The sequence below is a fragment of the Salmo trutta genome, chromosome 14 (genome assembly GCF_901001165.1).
Source record: "Salmo trutta chromosome 14, fSalTru1.1, whole genome shotgun sequence".
Lineage (NCBI taxonomy): Eukaryota > Metazoa > Chordata > Actinopteri > Salmoniformes > Salmonidae > Salmo > Salmo trutta.
In genome coordinates, this window is record NC_042970.1 from 18792287 (window position 1) to 18814281 (window position 21995).

Below are 21995 nucleotides of genomic sequence, written 5' to 3' on the forward strand. Positions count from 1 at the left end.
GTCAGTTGAGAGCATAAGAAAGATGACATGATAGACTCACTATTCAGAAGTAAATCATTTCCAATATTTGATACTTAAATTATTTTCAAATGAACCAAGACATGAGCAGAGCAAAGGCGAGTAGTTTCCCCTGGTGATACTCGGGGTGTCTGTGTTTCCTTGGTGTCTCCCACTCATTAATGTTCTGAGCATGTGAGAGAACCAGCAGCACTGTACTCCATAACCCATGGCACTGTGCTGTGTGCTGTGTTATGTGAGACCTCGGGCCCCATGCATAAATGCACACACAGACATCCCCCAGCCGTTTAAAGTCCACCGGCTCATTCAGAAAGGGATGGCCGCCGAGCTGTCCTGATTAAAATGACAATAGTCTAATTAACTCGACCTCAGTGTCAGTGCACAAAAAGGATGCTTGCCCTCCACTTTCTGTCTAAAAAAACCTTTGTCTTCACTCCGTCCCAAAAAAGAAGATGTTTTTTAGGCAAACGCCTCAACCCCTTCAATGAGATTTGCTAATGGCAATAATTTTTTATAAGCTAATTAAATCGAGGCAAAGTTTCTATATTTTTTCCTTCTGTGAAATCCTTGAGGTATCCTCCATTTGGGGGATAGTATTACAAGCACCTTCAAGCACTGTTAAGTCGTTTAAAATATTATATACGATTATAAACCCGTCTGTTTGTGCTCAACCTGATTTTATTTCAAACATGGAAAATTACATTCACTCTCCAGTGATCTCCCTCTCTGAAGAGACAGAAGACAGTAGGCTCATCCCCCCGGCTCATCCCCCCGGGCCCCTCGTCCTCTGCCCCCTAACTTCTAGCTCTGTGAACAGACAGACAGACCAGATAAAGACAGACCAGAGATAGAGGTTTGAACCAAGTGAACCCATTTTACAGCAAAGTTGAACATTTTAACCAGATAACAATTTTGTCTTTCATGCTCCATAACAGAGATATTTGAAAGAGGGATTTTGCTCCTGTAGTACTATCGGCTGCCATTATTTGATACTCTCATCTAAAGGAAGCGGGAGTAGAAGAAAAAAACATGACAAAAAACTTGAGTGACCGAACTGGAAACGGCTTTCTGTTCTATTATCCTTCTGCTGGTGATTAAGGTCTATAGGGAGATAATTACGCTTTAGTCTTAAGTTAATGAAACAAAAACCTCTCTTCTTCTAAAAGGAAGGGCAGATCATTTGTGCTACTATCTGCAAAGATGTCCCACCCTTGACGAGCCACATTGAGAATTGGTTTTGTTTTAAGGTTGGAGTCCCCCCACCCCCTTCCCCTCGCCTGTCAGTCTAGGACTGATATGAGGGATTTCTCGCTGAAGCCAGAAACAATGAGGTCTCTCTCTCGCTCACCAATGCTGGTGTCTGGTAGAATCTGACCACTATAGGTGCATGCAGGTAAAGGGGAAAACAACATCAAATGAAAACATCACAATGTCTTCTGGGATGTGTGCTGAATGGACACAGTAACAGGGCAAAATATACAAGGGCAAATACCTCACCCACTGGTCCCTAATGCCCATCTAACAAGGTCTACCAGAAAGTAGCCAGAAATGACCTATATTGTCACAGCAAAATAATCCTGCAGCAACAGGATTTGAACGTTTAGTCCACAATGTTGCTTCTTGATCTGTAGCTATCTGAACAAAAAAGTCCCTAATGAAAAGTGCCATACTGTTAATATAACTGTGTGTTAGTGTGAGTTTTCAGTAAAATTTATGTAAATCACGAAGCTCATCTGCATTTCCTGTGGTGCAGGAAAATTCTTTCTCAGCAACAAAATATTGATCAAATTAAGATTTTACATCTGTATGCGTTAAATATAAATAAAATGCACAGGTTTGAATTTACTTTGGAAGAAACACAGGTGCCACATGTATAATTTCACTTCTAACAGCCCAAGGAGACATCTCTTTTGAAATGAATGGAAGTGAAGTGTGGACTAGCCACTGTTGGGTATGTCTGAGCCGTGTAGCACAAGTGGCGACCACAGAGCACATATTTAACTGTCCTTGTAGAAGTTCACATCTGGTGTGTGGAGCTGAGCTGGGTGACTCGGCGGCAGGGCAGTCCCTCCTCCCCCAAACCCACTCTCACATTTCATCATCTGTTCTCCAGCGCCGGGGTGCTCCAGCATAAGTTGGCCGCTCTGGATCCATCTGTTGTTATTGTTTTCCACTGATAATTGGCTTGAACAATGGAATGCCTGTGTCCCCCTGCCTTTGAAACTCTATACCCTGTTTATTTTCCAGAGGTCTCATTTCTGCTCTCCGCGGCTCTCTCCTTCTCTCTGGCCCTCCTTCTCTCCCTGCCCCCCTCTCCCCCCCTTACTCCCTCCCTAGCCTGGTGTCTGCACCCCTCTTCCTCCATTTCTACTTCTCCCCCTTCTGATTCAGAGAGGGGCACATGAAATGAAATCTTTGTCTGGGCATCAGTATATCACTCAGCATCTAAAGCTGGGCTGGAGATTTTCTTTGGGCATCGTCTCCCGTTCTCTTTGGTTCACTTGAAGTTTTAGTCATGAAGCCTGGCAGATTCAGGCAGACACTCCAGGAGTCTCGCTCCGTTATGAGTTTCTGAATTCATATCCCGAGAGTTGGGGATAGAGAGACATATAGTTAAAGGGAGGGAGAGAGAGAGAAATAGAGAGAGGGAGAGAGAGAGAGAGAGAGAGAGAGGGAGCAAGAATGAGAAAGGGTCTGTAGACTGTAAGAGCTGGACAATTGTGGCTGTTCAAAATCGTATCCGTTTTTTCCCTGGCTTTAGAGACTCAGCCTTTATTTTCTATTCATCCATTAGAAGGTGTCCATAGGAGTGCAGCAGGGAGCAGAGAGGGGGATGACTGAAGGCATGATGAGTAGTAGCAGTATGATACTTTTACTGGATATTGAAAGGAATATTCATACCCAAACATGACCTACTTTAATGAAATTTTCATTTTAATTACACAATACCGTTTTAGGTAATGGATATATCCTTTAGAATGTCCTATAGGTGATATAGTATGTCACATTTGCTTACACAAGTTAAGCGAGTAGCTGACATTGATATTTTAAAAGTTGAAGATGAGGTATTTGATATTTATGTATTAAAAACAACTGATAGAAACAAATTGTATTTTTACAAGTCCTACAACAAAAGTAATGTGTTTGAAGTTGGCATGTGTCTTTACAAACTTTGAGACCTCTACTGAGGACAAACTAAGTAGCTTTTTTGTTCTGGACTGGTTGTGTGACCGTTCTGGTGTTCGTTCATTTGTTCTGCTTGCTCTTGTCTAATTAAACGGGCAGAGGACAGGTATGGCTCTCAGCAGGCGCCTGCTCTGCTCTGCCTGGTCTGTGCCAGTCCTTCATTTGCTGAGTGTTTGTGTTTATGCAAAGGGACCTCTTCCTGCATATTTAATCTAGAGCAAGGCTCTGGCTTTTGTTGTGTTTAGACCACATACCTCCAGTTCCTCTGAACACTGCAGTCAGGGCTCTCTTCAGCTCTCTCACACTACAACTACTGCTTTTACTGCTACCAGCACTGACAGGCTTTTCTTCTGTTTGAGAAGTGGATTGTAGAAGTCTTGTTAAACCTTGGGGAATCTACATTCATGTTTCAGTAATGTAATGAAACTCAGGCTCACGGTTCATGGGTAAGTCAGTAAAGATTTTAATTGTACTTTTTCTCCTTCTCTTCCCTGGCCTTGTATGGGTTCATGTTGCATGTGTCCGTATTGTGGGTTTGTTCTGTAAGTGATGCAAAGAACTGTGCCATAGGTAGAAAGATGCGTTCTTCTGAAGAGCTGAAGTTATTCTGGAGGTCCAGGGTTTGGTTTGAAGTCTTCTGACAGACTTAAGGGCTGCCTGGCCAGCGGTCCTCTGGTGATCTCACAGAAGAGGCTTGCATCGTGTGAACTAAACTAAACTATGTGTGCGAGCGCGAGCTGCTCCTGTTCTCTAGTTCAGAACGGTGTGATAGCAAAGGAGTGAATGTGCTGCTGTGATGGGTGAGGGTATCAGTTCCTCTCTCCTTCTTTCCCTCCGTCTTTGTCCGGGGAAATGGAATCTGTGGGTTATTGATATTAATAGCACACAGGATCTGCGGTGGACGAATGGAGGAGCAGGACACAGAGACTTGGGAGAGTGGAAACGTGATATCACAGGAGAGAATTGACAGTCCTCCTGTTTGACAGGGTGGAAAGGAATTGGCCGTAAAAATAGCATTGCATAATCTGTCTGTCGGTTAGCCCCTTTGTGCTGTCCGTGTGTGTAGGGTTCTCTCTCCCTCCCTCCCTCCCTCCCTCCCTCCCTCCCTCTGTCCCAGCTATTAGTTCTCAACTGTAGGAGAAACCAAATGAAGTTATTTTTCTGATGTTTGCTTCATGGATCAGTTGATTAGAATCTGTGTATAGCCAGAGAGAAGTAATTTGGGTATACAGAGGAAGGGAATGCTCTATTCAAAGAGCTCTGTTAACATTTAAATAGTGTAAAGAAATGTGCTGCCTTGTTTGTTTAGGGTTAGGAGTGAAATTCCACTTCCTTGGTATTAAGGCGGAAAAGCTCTCTCTGTGTACTTTGTTCTTAGCTCAGCAATACATGAGGGCAGGTCCAAAGAATCTCTGGGATCAGACAGGCTGACATTCAGCAAGCTGCACTGTTGCCTTTTCAGCTTACAGGCAAAAAAAACCTCCAAATGTGAAGTTGGGTTTAATTGGTGGGTTTTGAGCCTGTTTGCGTGCTGTTTGAGTGCTGTTGTTTACAGACTATGTGGGTGTGCAATATAATGCCACCATGAAAGAGAAAATACACTTGATATTTTGAAGCGGTTTTTATGAGACGTAGTTATGTTTTCATTGAATCAGTCTGCCTTAATAAAGCTTGAAATAAATGAAGGAAAAAATACTGTTCAGTCAGTCCTTTAGTGAATCACATATAAACAGCTGCATTTGTTTGAAAATGAGTCATGCCTTAGATTTTCCTGTGTTTCAGAGCACGGACAGTGACTTGGGAAATCTTCGACACACACACCTAAAAACAAACACTAATGTCCTGAATATAAATATCACTGACTCTGCCTATCCTGTTGGACTCCCTCTTATTATTATTATTATTAATACATTCTTTATATTGATCCACAAGACCACCACCCATTTCCAGGAGGAATGTTCATACAAGCAAGACCACCACCCATTTCCAGGAGGAATGTTCAAACAAGCAAGACCACCACCCATTTCCAGGAAGGAATGTTCAAACAAGACCACCACCCATTTCCAGGAGGAATGTTCATACAAGCAAGACCACCACCCATTTCCAGGAGGAATGTTCATACAAGCAAGACCACCACCCATTTCCAGGAGGAATGTTCAAACAAGCAAGACCACCACCCATTTCCAGGAAGGAATGTTCAAACAAGACCACCACCCATTTCCAGGAGGAATGTTCAAACAAGCAAGACCACCACCCATTTCCAGGAGGAATGTTCAAACAAGACCACCACCCATTTCCAGGAGGAATGTTCAAACAAGACCACCACCCATTTCCAGGAGGAATGTTCAAACAAGACCACCACCTATTTACAGGAGGAATGTTCAAACAAGACCACCACCCATTTCCAGGAGGAATGTTCAAACAAACCAATGCTATTTTTTGTTTTCACATACAACAACGAGTTAGCCTATAGGGACTAGGTCAGAGACCTGGTCGGGTGGTGCCAGAATAACAACCTATCCCTCAACATAATCAAGACTAAGGAGATTGTTGACTACAGGAAAAGGAGGACCGAGCACGCCCCCATTTTCATCAACGGGGCTGTAGTGGAGCAGGTTGAGAGCTTCAAGTTCCTTGGTGTCCACATCAACAACAAACTAGAATGGTCCAAACACACCAAGACAGTCGTGAAGAGGGCATGACAAAACCTATTCCACCTCAGGAGACTGAAAAGATTTGGCATGGGTCCTCAGATCCTCAAAAGGTTCTACAGCTGCAACATCGAGAGCATCCTGACTGGTTGCATCACTGCCTGGTACAGCAATTGCTCGGCCTCCGACCGCAAAGCACTACAGAGGGTAGTGCGTATGGCCCAGTACATCACTGGGGCTAAGCTGCCTGCCATCCAGGACCCCAGGACCTCTACTCCAGGCGGTGTCAGAGGAAGGCCCTAAAAATTGTCAAAGACCCCAGCCACCCCAGTCATAGACTGTTCTCTCTACTACCGCATGGCAAGTGGTACCGGAGCGCCAAGTCTAGGACCAAAAGGCTTCTCAACAGCTTTTAACCCCCAGCCATAAGACTCCTGAATTACTATTTGCATTGTGTTCTGCCCCCCCCCCCACCCCTATTTTATGCTGCTGCTACTCTCTGTTTACCATCTATGCATAGTCACTTTAACTATATCTACATGTACAATTCGCCCGACTAACCAGTGCCCCCACACACTGACTCTGTACTGGTACCACCTGTATATAGCCTCTCTACTGTTATTTTCACTGTCATTTTACTGTTTTTCACTGTCATTTTACTGTTTTTCTTTTCTTTACCTATCTATCGTTAACCTAATACATATTTTTTTACTTAAAAATTGCACTGTTGGTTTGTAACCACTGTTGGTTTGTAAGTATGCATTTCACTGTGAGGTTACACCTGTTGTATTCGGCGCACGTGACAAATAAACTTTGATTTGATTTGCTGTCTAGTTCATGGTATGATAAATAAACAGATCTGTGTAGAATGATGCAGCTAGCATCACTATGTGATCGAAACATGCTGATAGGCTTAAAGACAGTGAGTGAGGAAACTGTTCTATTGACAGACAGCCATCGAGTTGGGCATTAATTCATATGGTAATGAGGGTGTGAAAGTTCATTAACGACCTACCACAGAAGTAGCCACAGATATCGTTTTAAGCATGCTCAGAGTAATTAATGGAATATCTTTACTTTGTGGTAAATATTCATGAACTCTTCTTTTCTGTCAGAATGGTGTGAAGAGAGTGGAGAGTCTGTCCATTAGAAGGGCTGAAGAGCCATCCGGAGTGGATGTTGGGCTTTTTTGGGATTGTGTGCGTTTCAGTGGAGGGGTATTCATTCCTTTTTTGAACATGTGATCCTACAACCTCTAAAATAGTCCCAACCAAGAATAAAAAAACACAATACTGATGAATGTTTTGCATTTGTCATGAAATACAGTGTATTTATTATTACACCAAAGAGGCAACAATAAAACATTGTATTTATTATTATACCAAAGAGGCAACAATAATACAGTGTATTTATTATTACATCACAGAGACAACAATAATACAGTGTATTTATTATTACATCACAGAGTCAACAATAATACAGTGTATTTAGTATTACATCAAAGAGACAACAATAGTACAGTGTATTTATTATTAAATCACAGAGACAACAATAATACAGTGTATTTATTATTACATCACAGAGACAACAACAATATAGTGTATTTATTATTACATCAGAGAGTCAACAATAATACAGTTTATTTATTATTACATCACAGAGACAACAATAATACAGTGTATTTATTATTACATCAAAGAGACAACAATAATACAGTGTATTTATTATTAAATCACAGAGACAACAATAATACAGTGTATTTATTATTACATCACAGAGACAACAACAATATAGTGTATTTATTATTACATCAGAGAGTCAACAATAATACAGTGTATTTATTATTACATCACAGAGACAACAATAATACAGTATATTTATTATTACATCACAGAGTCAACAATAATACAGTGTGTGTATTATTACATCAAAGAGACAACAATAATACAGTGTATTTATTATTACATCACAGAGACAACAATAATACAGTATATTTATTATTACATCACAGAGTCAACAATAATACAGTGTGTGTATTATTACATCACAGAGACAACAATAATACAGTATATTTATTATTACACCACAGAGGCAACAATTATGTTCATGTAGATGATGATGATGATAATTCTTATTTGTTGGTACAGCACAACATACAATGTAGGAACATATGCTTTTCAATCATCTCAGTCTTTCTGTGTCTGTATCTCTCTGTGTCTTTCCAGAGGATATGATAGGGCTAATACTGTAACTCCCTTGATTTTTGTTCAACTGATTTTACCTCCACACACAAAATACCTAGCTATCTTTTCAACACTTTGGCAGCAAGCATTGTAAGATGCTCCTCGACTCTCTTTTGTCTTAGGAAATTGCTGCGTTTTGATTCATGTTCTCACTGAGCGTGCTCATAAAACACCTGGGTGGGTAATCATCTCAACCAGGAGTTATTCTGTTCCCACAAATCTCAGTGTGGGAGTGTGTGATGGGCTCTACAAACCCAAACCCAACGGGGCAGAGCAGCATGCTGTTGTTTATCCACACCGTGGGCTCACTGCACCCCCACCGCTCCAAACACTACTATTACTGCCACGTGCAGTTTTAAATTGACACAATTATCTATTTAGGTATTACAAGATGTGCATTGTATTGCACAGAGGGATAAAAAGCACCATCACAGCTGCTATCATAATTCTGTTGTTTATTTTTTCCCTCCAATACACTTTTTCCATCATTAAAGTGATGGAACATTTATCTAAATGGATGTTATGCATTGGGTAAACTCATTTAGTTCCCTGGGCCTTTTCAGGTGATTGGGATTAAGGATGTTTAGTAGTTTGAAACTGAAAATATCTGTCATTAGTCACCACTCGCTATTGATTTACCATGTCATTGATGATATGTTAATTGAAGTCTAATGAATCAGAATAATACGAGAGTGGTGTGGGAACAGTCCATTTTGTATGATTTTCGACCCTCGTCGAGTTCAAAGTGAGTTTAATGTTGACTAGTGTTTTCAACAAGGGCATATTCCAGATAATTAATGCTGTAACTGGGCAAGGTTCAGGCTCATGTGTTTTATCTAGGCACAGTCTGCTTTAGATAAACACTTTGGAGCTCCACAAATGCCTGGCCACAGCTTTGACTGCCAAATGTAAACTGTACAAAAGAACAGTGTGAGAGAGTTGGTATTTTTTCTTATTTGGATATGCTTTAATGCTTTTATTCAAATGCTTCTGAGATATTGCCCCATAGTCTCTTTTCCATTTACCATAAAAATAAGATTTTATGTATTTTTTCGGGGGGTGAGTGCTCAGTTTACAGTGCACATAGTGCATGCTGAACAGCTAGTGTGCTCCTGAGTCTAGAAAGACAGGTTTGCTCTTCCACCAGGTGGAGTCATCTTTGACATATTTCTGATAGCGGCATCTGGCGCAAGGAATTTAAAAAATCAACTTTAATTTTAATTTAACAACTTCATTGTTAGTCTTATCGTCCTCAATGGCTACAGTATAGTGAAGGATTGTGCTGATCAAGCAGATGGAAATGAGGAGATGCGGTAGACAATAAGGCTAGGATAGCTATGTACATGCACTAGTATACAGTGCACTCGGTATTCAGACCCCTTGACTTTTCCCACATTTTTTTACGTTACGGCCTTATTCTAAAATTTATTTAATTGATTTTTTCTCCCTCATCAATCTACACACAATACCCCATAATGACAAAGCAAAAACAGTTTTTTTGTAATTTAGCAAATGTATTAAAAATTAAAAACGGAAATATCACATTTACATAAGTATTCAGACCCTTTACTCAGTACTTTGTTGAAGCACCTTTAGCAGCGATTATAGACTCGAGTCTTCTTGGGTATGACGCTATAAGCTTGGCACACCTGTATTTGGGGAGTTTCTCCCATTCTTCTCTGCAGATCTTCTCAAGCTCTGCCAGGTTGAATGGGGAGCGTTGCTGCACAGCTATATTCAGGTCTCTCCAGAGATATTCGATCAGGTCTGGGCTCAGGCTGGGCCACTCAAGGACATTCAGAGACTTGTCCCGAAGCCACTCCTGTGTTGTCTTGGCTGTGTGCTTAGGGTCGTTGTCCTGTTGGAAGGTGAACCTTCGCCCCAGTCTGAGGTCCTGAGCACTCTGGAGGTTTTCATCAAGGATCTCTCTGTACTTTGCTCCGTTCATCTTTCCCTCGATCCTGACTCGTCTCTCAGTCCCTGCCGCTGAAAATCTTCCCCACAGCATGATGCTGCCACCACCATGCTTCACCATGGGGATAGTGCCAGGTTTCCTCCAAACGTGACACTTGGCATTCAGGCCGAAGAGTTCAATGTTGGTTTCATCAGACTAGAAAATCTTGTTTCTCATAGTCTGAGAGTCCTTTATGTGCCTTTTGGCAAACTCCAAGTGGGCTGTCATGTGCCTTTTACCGAGGAGTGTCTTCCTTCTACCCACTCTACCATAATGGACGGATTTGTGGAGTGCTGCAGAGATGGTTGTCCTTCTGGAAGTTCCTCCCATCTCCAAATAGGAACTCTGGAGCTCTGTCAGAGTGACCATCGGGTTCTTGGTCACCTCCCTGACCAAGGCCCATCTCCCCGATTGCTCAGTTTGGCTGGGCAGCCAGCTCTAGGAAGAGTCTTGGTGGTTCCAAATTTCTTCCATTTAAGAATGATGGAGGCCACTGTGTTCTTGCGGACCTTCAATGCTGTAGAAATGTGTTGGTACCCTTCTCCAGATCTGTGCCTCGACACAATCCTGTCTCGGATTTCTACGGACAATTCCTTCGACCTCATGCATGGCTGGGTTTTTGTTCTGACATGCACTGTCAACTGATGGACCTTTACATAGACAGGTGTGTGCCTTTCCAAATCATGTCCAATCAATTGAATTTACCACAGGTGGACAATCAATTAGTGCATTTTAGAATAAGACTGTAACGTAATAAAATGTGGAAAAAGTCAAGGGGTCTGAAGTCTTTCCAAAGGCACTGTATGTCAATGCTTGATAATCAGTCTAAAGAAAGATTGCTGACACCATTAAAAGGAAAGACAAACACAAACATCAGGAAAGAAATACAAAAATCGACTACTTCTTGATAATTACCTAGGAAGAAGTGTGTTACCCATTCCAGGAAGAAGTGTGTTACCCATACCCATTATTTGTGTAATTGTGATCAATCCTGTTGAGCGGGCTCATACGGCAAGCAGTATTATTAATAAACATAGATTTTGTCTGTTTTTCTTTCAGAGATTCTGTTTTGGTGATTGCTGATGGAAAATGCTGTAGTTAGTTGCAGTGATTATTCAATAACAACCTCTAATTCCCATGTCCTCTGTCTGCAGGGCAAGGAGGCTGAAGTCACTACGCTGGAACTGAAGATTGCTTTAAACGAGCAAGTCATTGTAGAAGGTAAACACACGATTATTCATTAGACTCCAATCTCAGTGTGAGGGTGAATGTTGTATTGGATTGGCTTAATAAATAACCTGATGCAGTCTGGTTGCCTTGGTTGTATGTTTGTTGAAACAAAAACCTTGCTCCGAAGGTTCACTGTCAAACACCTGAAAATGTACACGCAGACTGTAAGTGTTGAAATATCTCATCATGATCATGCTACTGTGTGATGAATCTATGTATGATTTATTGTAGTTGATGTTATACAGCACAGTTTGTTCTGTAGAAGAAGAGGTCTGTAGTGTGTAGTGGACTTCTGCCTGTAGAGAGATCATATTTTAGCATGCAAGCACAGGTAGGTACATGTAGTAGTTAAGGTTTATGGACTCCCCGAGGGGCATTTTACCTAGAAGGGTTATTGGCATGGATTTTCTCTTCTCCCCCTCATTTCCCCTCAACACTGTGCCTCTGTCATGATATAGGGTCAAAGTTCCTCTTAAGAAACAGTAGATTAATACATGGTTATATATCTACTGGTTATTTAGCCGTTGGAATCTCCATCTCTTGGTGGATCAGTGTGGTTCTTTATGTGTGTGTGTGTATGTATGTGTGTGTGTGCTCCTCACACCCCTCTCCATATCTAAATGTGCTGGGGCCCCAGGATATAAGCAGGCAGGCTGGAGTGATCCAGTGGGGAGAGGTGGGGGTGTTAACACGTCAGGAGCTCTAGGCTTCAGAGGAGCAGTGTGTCTGTGTTCTGTCTCTCACAGCCCTGTAGACAGTGATGGGCTTTAACATCCCAGCCCCTCAGCTCACAGCTAACGGCAGGGGCACAAACCCCTGCAGGTTTACTCCCATAGACTCTTAACAGGGAGATGCCAAACTACCTCGATAATATCATGTTGTCACTAACCACTATAGGCCAACACTACATAGAATTGAGTGGTCTTAATTGTCCTTCAGGGTGTGAGTGACGAAGTTAAGGAAATGAGCTTGAAGGCTTTTTGTATTTGTGGAAATTGAGAGATAACAGAATAGGTTCATCAACGGTTGGACATGTTCCTGTGTTAAGTCCAGAGGGGATTCATATGTCATAACTCATTCATTTGTGTGGGTTGAAGTATTTGAGAAAGATTGTGCGTTTCTCACTATCAGAGCAGGAAGTGTGTTGTGTTTGTCCTGCCTGTTCTATCATCCCAGCGTGCTAAATAGCCATCTACTCGTCTCTGTTTGAATTCAGCCAATCACTTCTCCATTTGGAAAAAAAGGCAACTGTGGGCCGAAGGGTAAAGAATGTAACTGAGTGCATTCTCCAGGCCCACAGCACAGCTGTTTTCTCCAGATGTAAGATCAGGACTGAAATCTTTCAAATGATTGTGTAATTAATGTTAATGTGCCAAAATCAGCCTAATTATTTACACAACTTTCCAATGTGATTTTGATTGCTTTGCTAATGCAGAAATCCCTGTGGCAGTTTATAGGATTACCATGCTTCAGTCTAAAGGTGTTTTGAAGTGCAGTGGAGTTGAAAACGGAAGAAACGCTCTTGTTATTTTGAGAAACGGTATGCATTGTGTGATTGTACAGTTGTGTATGTGTTTGTTAGTGCTCATGTATGTATGTTTGCACATGCTCATATTTTCTTTATTTGTTAAGGGATTATGAATTAAAGCAGCCTGACAAAGGGTAGGATTTCAGTAAGGATGGCTCTTGGCCAGATAGTTCAATTATCATCGTGCTGAATGATGCTACAGCTGTAGGATATTAATTTGATCACTCTTTTGTTGCTGAAAATTTGCAGGAAATGCAGATGAGTTTCATGATTTACATAAATTTACTGAAAACCCACACTAACACATGGTTATACATTTTTAACAGTATTGCACTTTTCATGTAGCCTCCTTTTGGCCAGCTAATAGCCTAACCACCGAACAAGCAACATTATGGACTAAACATTAAAATCCTGTTGCTGCAGGTTTATTTTACTGTGACAATATAGGTCAAATTAAGATCCTACATGTGTAGGTTCATATCATGCACAACATGCACCATACAGGTCTTAGTTTCTCTTCCAATTTACTCATATGTTGGTGATGCTTAAGTCAACAGACGAAGGCCTATTCCAGGAAGAAGTTCTCCCTCAGAACATCAGTGTGTGTTTCTATTTAGATTCCTTTTAAATGCACTTGTCTCCGTTTGAACTTCATATTCAAACAGAAGGAAGAACATATCATGCCAACGGTTGCTTGCTCGTATTACTCGCTACGCTGCTGTTATTTTGAGTGCCTTTGAAGTTCACAGTCAAATTACTTTGCTAATCTACAGCTTTTTATAGGAGTATTAAAGATAAAAAGTAAATTCATGAGTCCGGCTGTCACGTATACTCCCTCTCCGGCCTCTAGGTCATCAGGCTGCTGATTATCCCACACACCTATCACCATCGTCAAGCACACCAGCACCTCATGACACCTTCCTGGACTCCATCACCTCCTTGATTATCTTCCCTATCTGTCCCTCCCCTTGGGTCTTTCCTCAGGTGTTATTGACTCTGTTTCATGTCAGTGCATTGTTTGTGTTTTGTGGTTATTGTTTTGTTTTGTTTATTTATTAAACACTCACTCCCTGTACTTGCTTTCCCAACTCTCAGCGCACTCGTTACAGAATAACACCTCACCTAAGGGAAGCATCAGGGAGTTTTTTTTTATATATCTTTTTTTGTGTCAGTGTAAATGACGTCGGGTCCGGGAGCCGCTACAGGCTCTCATGCCTCAGCCGGATCACCAGTCTCCCCTGCCTCCGCCGGCTTGTCGGGCTCTCATGCCTCAGCCGGATCACCAGTCTCCCCTGCCTCCGCCGGCTTGTCGGGCTCTCATGCCTCCGCCGGATCACCAGTCTCCCCTGCCTCCGCCGGCTTGTCGGGCTTTCATGCCTCCGCCGGATCGCCAGGCTCCCCTGCCTCAGTCGGTCTGTCAGGTTCCGGCGCCCCAGCCAGCTCGACAGGTTCCGGCACCCCAGCCAGCTCGACAGGTTCCGGCGCCCCAGCCAGCTCGACAGGTTCCGGCGCCCCAGCCAGCTCGACAGGTTCCGGCGCCCCAGCCAGCTCGACAGGTTCCGGTGCCCCAGCCAGCTCGACAGGTTTCGGCGCCCCAGCCAGCTCGACAGGTTCCGGCGCCCCAGCCAGCTCGACAGGTTCCGGCGCCCCAGCCAGCTCGACAGGTTCCGGCGCCCCAGCCAGCTCGACAGGTTCCGGCACCCCAGCCAGCTCGACAGGTTCCCGCGCCCCAGCCAGCTCGACAGGTTCCGGCGCCCCAGCCACCTCGACAGGTTCCCGCGCCCCAGCCAGCTCGACAGGTTCCGCCGCCCCAGCCAGCTCGATAGGTTCCGGCGCCCCAGCCAGCTCGACAGGTTCCGGCGCCCCAGCCAGCTCGACAGGTTCCGGCGCCCCAGCCAGCTCGATAGGTTCCGGCGCCCCAGCCAGCTCGACAGGTTCCGGCGCCCCAGCCACCTCGACAGGTTCCCGCGCCCCAGCCAGCTCGACAGGTTCCGGCGCCCCAGCCAGCTCGATAGGTTCCGGCGCCCCAGCCAGCTCGACAGGTTCTGGCGCCCCAGCCAGCTCGACAGGTTCCCGCGCTTCAGCAGGGGTGACCGGTCCGCTCCTGATCCCCGGGTTTGTCCCCTTTGTTGGCGTCCTGCGGCTGGAGCCGCACGTTGGGGAGTGGGTGGTGTCACGTACACTCCCTCTCTGGCCTCTAGGTCATCAGGCTGCTGATTATCCCACACACCTGTCACCATCGTCAAGCACACCAGCACCTCATGACACTCACCTGGACTCCATCACCTCCTTGATTATCTTCCCTATCTGTCTCTCCCCTTGGGTCTTTCCTCAGGTGTTATTGACTCTGTTTCATGTTTGTGTTTTGTGTTTATTGTTTTGTTTATTTCCTAAAACACTCTCAGCGCACTCGTTACACCGGCCAAAGAAAGGTTGCATATAGATTTATGTTGGGAAGAAGAAAGCTCACATAATAGTTCTCTTGACTGCGTTTATTGCTTACTTTAAAAAGTAATTTCTTTATATCAGCATCAAGCTGAAAATTGCCATATGAGTATTAGGGTTGGTAAGCTTCTAATTCTGTGGCATTTACAGCTGGCTGTGTTTCCATGCATTTATAACACTTTGATTCTTAAAGAGTTTCTTTAATCGCTTTTGCCGAGCTCTGAACATAATAAACAACTTGCTGTTGCTGAAGTGCCACATGGGGGAGATTGCTAACAAGAAAGTTAAACGTTTATGCCACTAGCAGTTTTGTCACAGTGTTGTTCATGTTCTCTAACTACTGTAATCTACTCTCAGTGCTTGGCTGCAGTAGTTAAAAACAGTGACAGGCAAAATAGCTGCGAGGCGGCTTCTCTAGTCTAGCTGTAGGAAAATGAAATGTTATCATGATGGGTACAAAGACATTTCAATGGAGACCAACATAAAAAGCAAGACTGGGTTTTATTTGTTCCAGTTTATCTAGATCGCAGGATATGTCAGCACCTACTAAACACTGTCTTCTCTCTATCCCCAGACACAGCACAGCAGCTCCTATCAGAATGGGCTTTGGGAGATAATGTATCTAGGCTCTTTATTGTCTGGCTAAACAGGTTGCATAGGTAAATGTATGCTTTATTCAGAATGAAGTATTTCACAGAGAATAGAGCAACATTCTTTTCTCTTGTCATTTCCTGCGCTTTCATGTGAATTATCTTGTAAAGTAGAAAGATTGGTACTGATAGTGTTATCACCAATGTGTTATCTTGAAGCTACTTAAAATACCTTTTGGGGGGAAAGTGTGTTTGGCAAGTTTCAATCTATTTTTCTATCAGCATCACACAGACATATTTTTATTTTTCGTGGTTTGGAACATATTGATGGATGTATAAATTCAGCACTGTCTGGGAGAGTGAAGGCCTTTGATGTCAAGCTGCTACCAGGTGCAGACGTGTAACATGACAGAGTCTTTGTGTGAGATTGACTGAGGCGACAGCAGTAAGCAAATTCCACCCGCTGATGAGTTGTCTTACAGAGACATGAAAAGAAAATCACAAAAGTGAAAGAATGTGTCAAATCTCCAGAAGGCTTTTGTAAAGGCTTTGACTTTGGCCTGCTCTTTCCGCTTCAAAATGTGAAATTGAATTAATCAGTAAAATTACTACCTATGACTTTTTTTTTGGAGGGTCAAGGCCAACAACTACCATATTGATATGACTATATTAGAGAACCAGTGTACCCTCATATATAGACATAGCCACTGAGAGGTCTGATTAGAAGTGCAAGAAAAAAAGCCCTAGCTGCTGCTTGTTCCCAGTTACAAAATATCTAATGAATCTTTTCTAAGGTGTTCTATGCATACTAGGGACAATTTTTGGGAGCTAAAGTGCATTCGGAAAGTATTCAGACCCCTTGACTTTTTTCACATTTTGTTACATTACAGCCTTATTCTAAAATGTATTAAATCGTTTTTTCCCCATCATCAATCTACACACAATACCCCATAATGACAAAGCAAAAACAGATTTTTAGAAATTGTAGCAAATGTGTAAAAAATGAAGAACTGAATGAACACATTTACATAAGTATTCAGACCCGTTACTCAGTACTTTGTTGAAGCAAATTTGGCAGTGATTACAGCCTCAAGTCTTCTTGGATATGACGCTAATAGCTTGGCACACTTGTATTTGGGGAGTTTCTCCCATTCTCCTCTCCAGATCCTCTCAAACTCTGTCAGATTGGATGGGGAGCGTCGCTGCACAGCTATTTTCAGGTCTCTACAGAGAAGTTAGATTGGGTTCAAGTCCGGGCTCAGGCTGGGCCACTCAAGGACATTCAGAGACTTGTCCCGAAGCCACTCCTGCGTTGTCTTGGCTGTGTGCTTAGGGTCGTTGTTCTGTTGGAAGGTGAACCTTTGCCCCAGTCTGAGGTCCTGAGCGCTCTGGAGCAGGTTTTCATCAAGGATCTCTCTGTACATTGCTCCGTTCATCTTTCCCTCGATCCTGAATCATCTCCCAGTCCCTGCCGCTGAAGAACATACCCACAGCATGATACTGCCACCACCATGCTTCACTTGTAGGGATGGTGCCAGGTTTCCTCCAGACGTGACACTTGGCATTCAGGCCAAATAGTTCAATCTTGGTTTCATCAGACCAGAGAATCTTGTTTCTCATGGTCTGAGAGTCCTTTAGGTGCCTTTTGGAAAACTCCAAGCGACCTGTCATGTGCCTTTTACTGAGGAGTGGCTTTCATCTGCCCGCTCTACCATAAAGGACTGATTGGAGTGTTGCAGAGATGGTTGTCCTTCTGGAAGTTCCTCCCATCTCCAAAGAGGAACTCTGGAGCTCTGTCAGAGTGACCTGAGCTCAATTTCGAGTCTCATAGCAAAGGGTCTGAATAATTATGTTAACAAGTTATTTCTGGTTTTTAATTTTAGTACATTTGCAAAAATGTCTAAAAACCTGTTTTCGTTTGTCATTATGGGGTACTGTGTGTAGATTGATAAAGAACTTGAATTTATCCATTTTAGAATAAGGCTGTAACGTAACAAAATGTAGAAAAAGAGCATATGGAAGAAGTTATGTTTTTGTTGCACTGAATGTATGGCGTTGCAGTTAGATGTTACATTTTGGTTGCTTGTGCTCGCTGAACTGTTAGACTAGGGTTGTCTAGACCCTTTCAACAGCCGTAATGTCTTAGTAAGCCTGGGACATCTGGGATGCAAGACTTGGGTTGGCTGGGCTTGGGTGTTGGTAACAACCAAACACTTGAGTAACTTGGCCCTTGTTGAGGTAGCAGTGGGCTACCATGAATGGATTGAGAAAACATGGGCTTCAATATGGGTATTGTTTTCCAGACTGATACCTTCTCTTTAACCCCGAGAAGATAGAGCAATAACCAGAGCCGTGACACAGAGTAAAAGGAGAGGAGAACAAGTGACCACTGAAACCGAAAGTAGAATGAGTGTTACATTATGTTCAAATAGCACTACATGCTGTTTTGATTAGTGAGAAATGGAACCCTCCAACCTAGACATATCAAATAATATTCCTTTTTGATTTCATTCGACTGGAAGTTTGCCAAACTGTTCTAATTCACGTCATACATCTTTGCCAATTAGGTTTTCCTCTTGTTCCTCTTGTTGGATCATCAAATAAATTAGAATGTTAAAATATTTAAAATGTTGAATTAAAATTAGACAGTTAAAAGATGCACATGAAGCGGAACACTTTTGGAAAGCTTTTTCATTCAAGATGGGAGTTTATTTAATGCAATCCAACAAGAAAGGTGGAGACATTTTTAAACATATATTTATTTATTGTGATTTTCACCGGTTTCAGTTTTGGCTCCTACGTTGTTTTCATAAATAAAGTCTCCCTGGTCTAGCAGAAAAAGTACAGGACCATACAGAGCCCTGAAAACAGGAATGACAAACACCATTAGCTACAAAATGTCCATCTCTTTGCAACTATGTTATTGTTTACTTTACCATACACGTCCTAATATGGTTACCTCCCTGTTAAAGCAGCCCAGCACAGACCCGAGGGGCCCTCGCAGGGAGACGCTTTTAACTGCCACTTAGACAATAAGAAACAAATGTCACAGCTTTGCAAAAATGCCCAGCTTTCACAGCCTTGCAATACTCAACCTTCCATGGTGCTTGGCTCAGGCTACTCTGTGATATTTATCCACTTTCTCCCGTTACCCATCGCTGTGCCCTCTCACTATCCCCCCGCCAGCCTGTCTCCCCTACACTCTCTTGTGCTTGCTCTCTCTATCTCTCTCTCTTTATGTCTCTGTCTATCTTTCTATCCATCTCTTTCCCTGTCTCTGTGTTAGCTGTTTGGAGCTTGACGGATCTGTCTCTGTTTGCCTTGTTTAGTTATTTATCAGGGGGGATAAGAGTGATGTGTTTAGTGTCTTTTGTCTCTGCTGCTGAGCAGAGCAGATGCCAATACAGCAGTAGGTCCTTCCCCAACCTCTTCCCCAGCCCCTGCCCCAACCCCTTCCCCAACACCTGCCCCAACTCCTGCCCCTGCCCCAACCCCAGCCCCTGCCCCAAATCCTACCCCAGCCCCTGCCCCACTCCCTGCCCCAACCCCAGCCTTCTTATTCTCCACTGAGATCACCTCACTCCGCATATGGTTTGAGTCCTGAGGTACAACAACATATCTTTATTCTTGTTTAGTGTTTTTTCTTGTCTTTGGACTGTGATGAATGTATTTAAGTGTCAATGGTTCTGTCAAAATAGGCTTTGACTGATACCTGTCTCTCAGCTCCCCAAAGAGGACATTGAGAATCCTTTCATTTGCTCTGTGCCGTCTTCCCAGACATGTACCCTGTAGGTAGGAATTACCGTATTCCATTGGTGGGTTAGGTGGTAGGTTAAACCAGCCTATGCTTTCAGATGCATGGCTTTCTTTTCCCTGGTTGGTTGAAGATGTTGGCAGCCTCACCTCAATCCTAAAATCCTCACGTTTTATGATATTTGCCCAACATTATCTGTGTCCTTTGATGATCTGTGGAATGTTGAAGGTCAGCTTCCATGATTTAGACAGGGATAGAGCATAAGAACCCTTGGAAAAATACTTGGGCCGGGATCAAACAGATGTCGTGATATATTCTTAACATTGACATTTAAATGCATGTATTTCTCTCTTTTTGCTATCTTGTTCCTTACGTTTAGGAAGACCAAAGTGGAGTGGGCCTTTAAAATACATTGAAGTAAAAAGAACAAGTATATCCAACAAATATTTGGAGTCTGTACATTCCAATTGGCAATTGGCAATTTATATAGACTAACTTGTTTAAAGTTTCTATGTCTGCACATGATTTTAAACAGTATTTTCAAATTGAAATGAAACAATGTTATTTCAAGATGTAAACCATAACCACCTGGTCTCAATTATTAAGGTAGTGGGTTGTTAACTTGGGTTTACCCTCAGTGTCTGTTTTGGTAACAAGCTGTGTTACTACCTCCATTCTTTTCACCTCACAGCATGTGTATATATTTGATAGTTCAGTGTTAATGAGTGTGATTGGTCCAGTATTGTGAGAATTATATAGGGGAGGGTTGTCTAAAATGAAAAAAATGTGGCTTTGGGGAGAGTTGTGTGTTTTTTTATTGGGCACAGGGGAGGGTAATGCGTTTCTTTCCCTGGTTTACAATCGCCCTTTTGCAGGTTTTACTATATCATTTCTTCCATCCTGTTGGATGCGGGTCCCCTATATCAAGGTGTTTTGGTTCGTCCCTTAAGCACTGCGCTTTTCCGCGCACAAACTATACCACAGGTCAATATAGTCTACCAGTCTGTCTATCCTGCCCTCTATTCACCATTCATAGTGACAATAGTGGTAAGTGGATTGTTTGTCCAGATCTGCAATAGTCTACCTACCAATCATACCACACAAAATGATTCAGAGCGGAACCAATTTTCAATATACAGTGAGGGGGAAAAGTATTTGATCCCCTACTGATTTTGTACATTTCCCCACTGACAAAGAAATGATCAGTCTATAATTTTAATGGTAGGTTTATTTGAACAGTGAGAGACAGAATAACAACAAAAAAATCCAGAAAAATACATGTCAAAAATGTTATAAATTGATTTGCATTTTGACAGAACTGAAAAAGAGTGTGTGAACAAGGAGGTCTACAAACCTGACTCAGTTACACCAGCTCTGTCAGGAGGAATGTGCCAAAATTCACCCAACTTATTGTGGGAAGCTTGTGGAAGGCTACCTGAAACATTTGACCCAAGTTAAACAGTTTAAAAGCAATGCTACCAAATAGTAATTGAGTGTATGTAAACTTCTGACCCACTGGGAATGTGATGAAAGAAATAAAAGCTGAAATAAATAATTCTCTCTACTATTATTCTGACATTTCACATTCTTAAAATAAAATGGTGATCCTAACTGAACTAAGACAGGGAATTTTTACTCGGATTAAATGACAGGAATTTTGAAAAACTGAGTTTAAATGTATTTGGCTAAGGTGTATGTAAACTTCCGACTTCAACTGTAGCAAGCTCACCCCTGTTAGTTATTTTGTCTAATCACAGTTGTCTATGTAATGGAAAACCTGCTATTAGTCTAGTTTTAAAATCTAATTTATATGAAGATGTGCAAGTAGAGTATAAGGTTGCTACAGTTTGACAGGGTTTTCAACCTCCTTATAGTGCCAGGAGTTTAAAACTGCAGTATGTAACCTGATTAGATAACTCTGATTAAGTTATGAAAAGCACTTTCCCATCAGCCAAGTCAGCAGTATTGTTTGGTTGCCCGAAGATTATGGTCACTTACCCGAAAATTGGAAAATAGTTGTTTACACTTAGATAAGCCATAACTTGTCGGTCTCTTAATTAAACAACAGGGAAGAAGCAGAAAAAAAAGCAAAACTTTTGCAGAGCGTGAGACACTCCTATTCATTTCAACAGAACCTGGGCGTGAGCACGCTGGCCCCACGAGAGACTTGCACTGCTGGAGCTTCAAATCACACTCTAGTTCTATTTTCAAGACTTTGACATGCAGCTCACGCCTGTGTGTAGTTTGAAGGAAGTTGCTAACTAGCGCTAGCGCAATTGCTAACTAGTGTTAGCGCAATGACATGAAGTCTATGGTATCTGCTAGCATGCTAACACTAGTTAGAATTGGCTTGCCAAACTACCTCTAACTTCCTTCATACTGGACACAAAGACATA

General features: G+C 42.6%; 1 protein-coding gene across 8 annotated transcripts in view; it reads left to right on the forward strand.

Moving 5' to 3' along the window:
* The window catches only part of LOC115207551 (forkhead box protein P1-B), a 241771-nt gene that overhangs the window by 81954 nt on the left and 137822 nt on the right, over nucleotides 1-21995 (forward strand). For 7 of the 8 annotated variants that reach the window (XM_029774727.1, XM_029774728.1, XM_029774729.1 and 4 more), the window contains one exon: nucleotides 11207-11273. The gene's annotated coding sequence lies outside the window, so the exon portion shown is untranslated. Of the gene's footprint in view, nucleotides 1-3458; nucleotides 3651-11206; nucleotides 11274-21995 lie in introns of those variants that run through there. The other variant, XM_029774724.1, reaches the window with a different exon arrangement.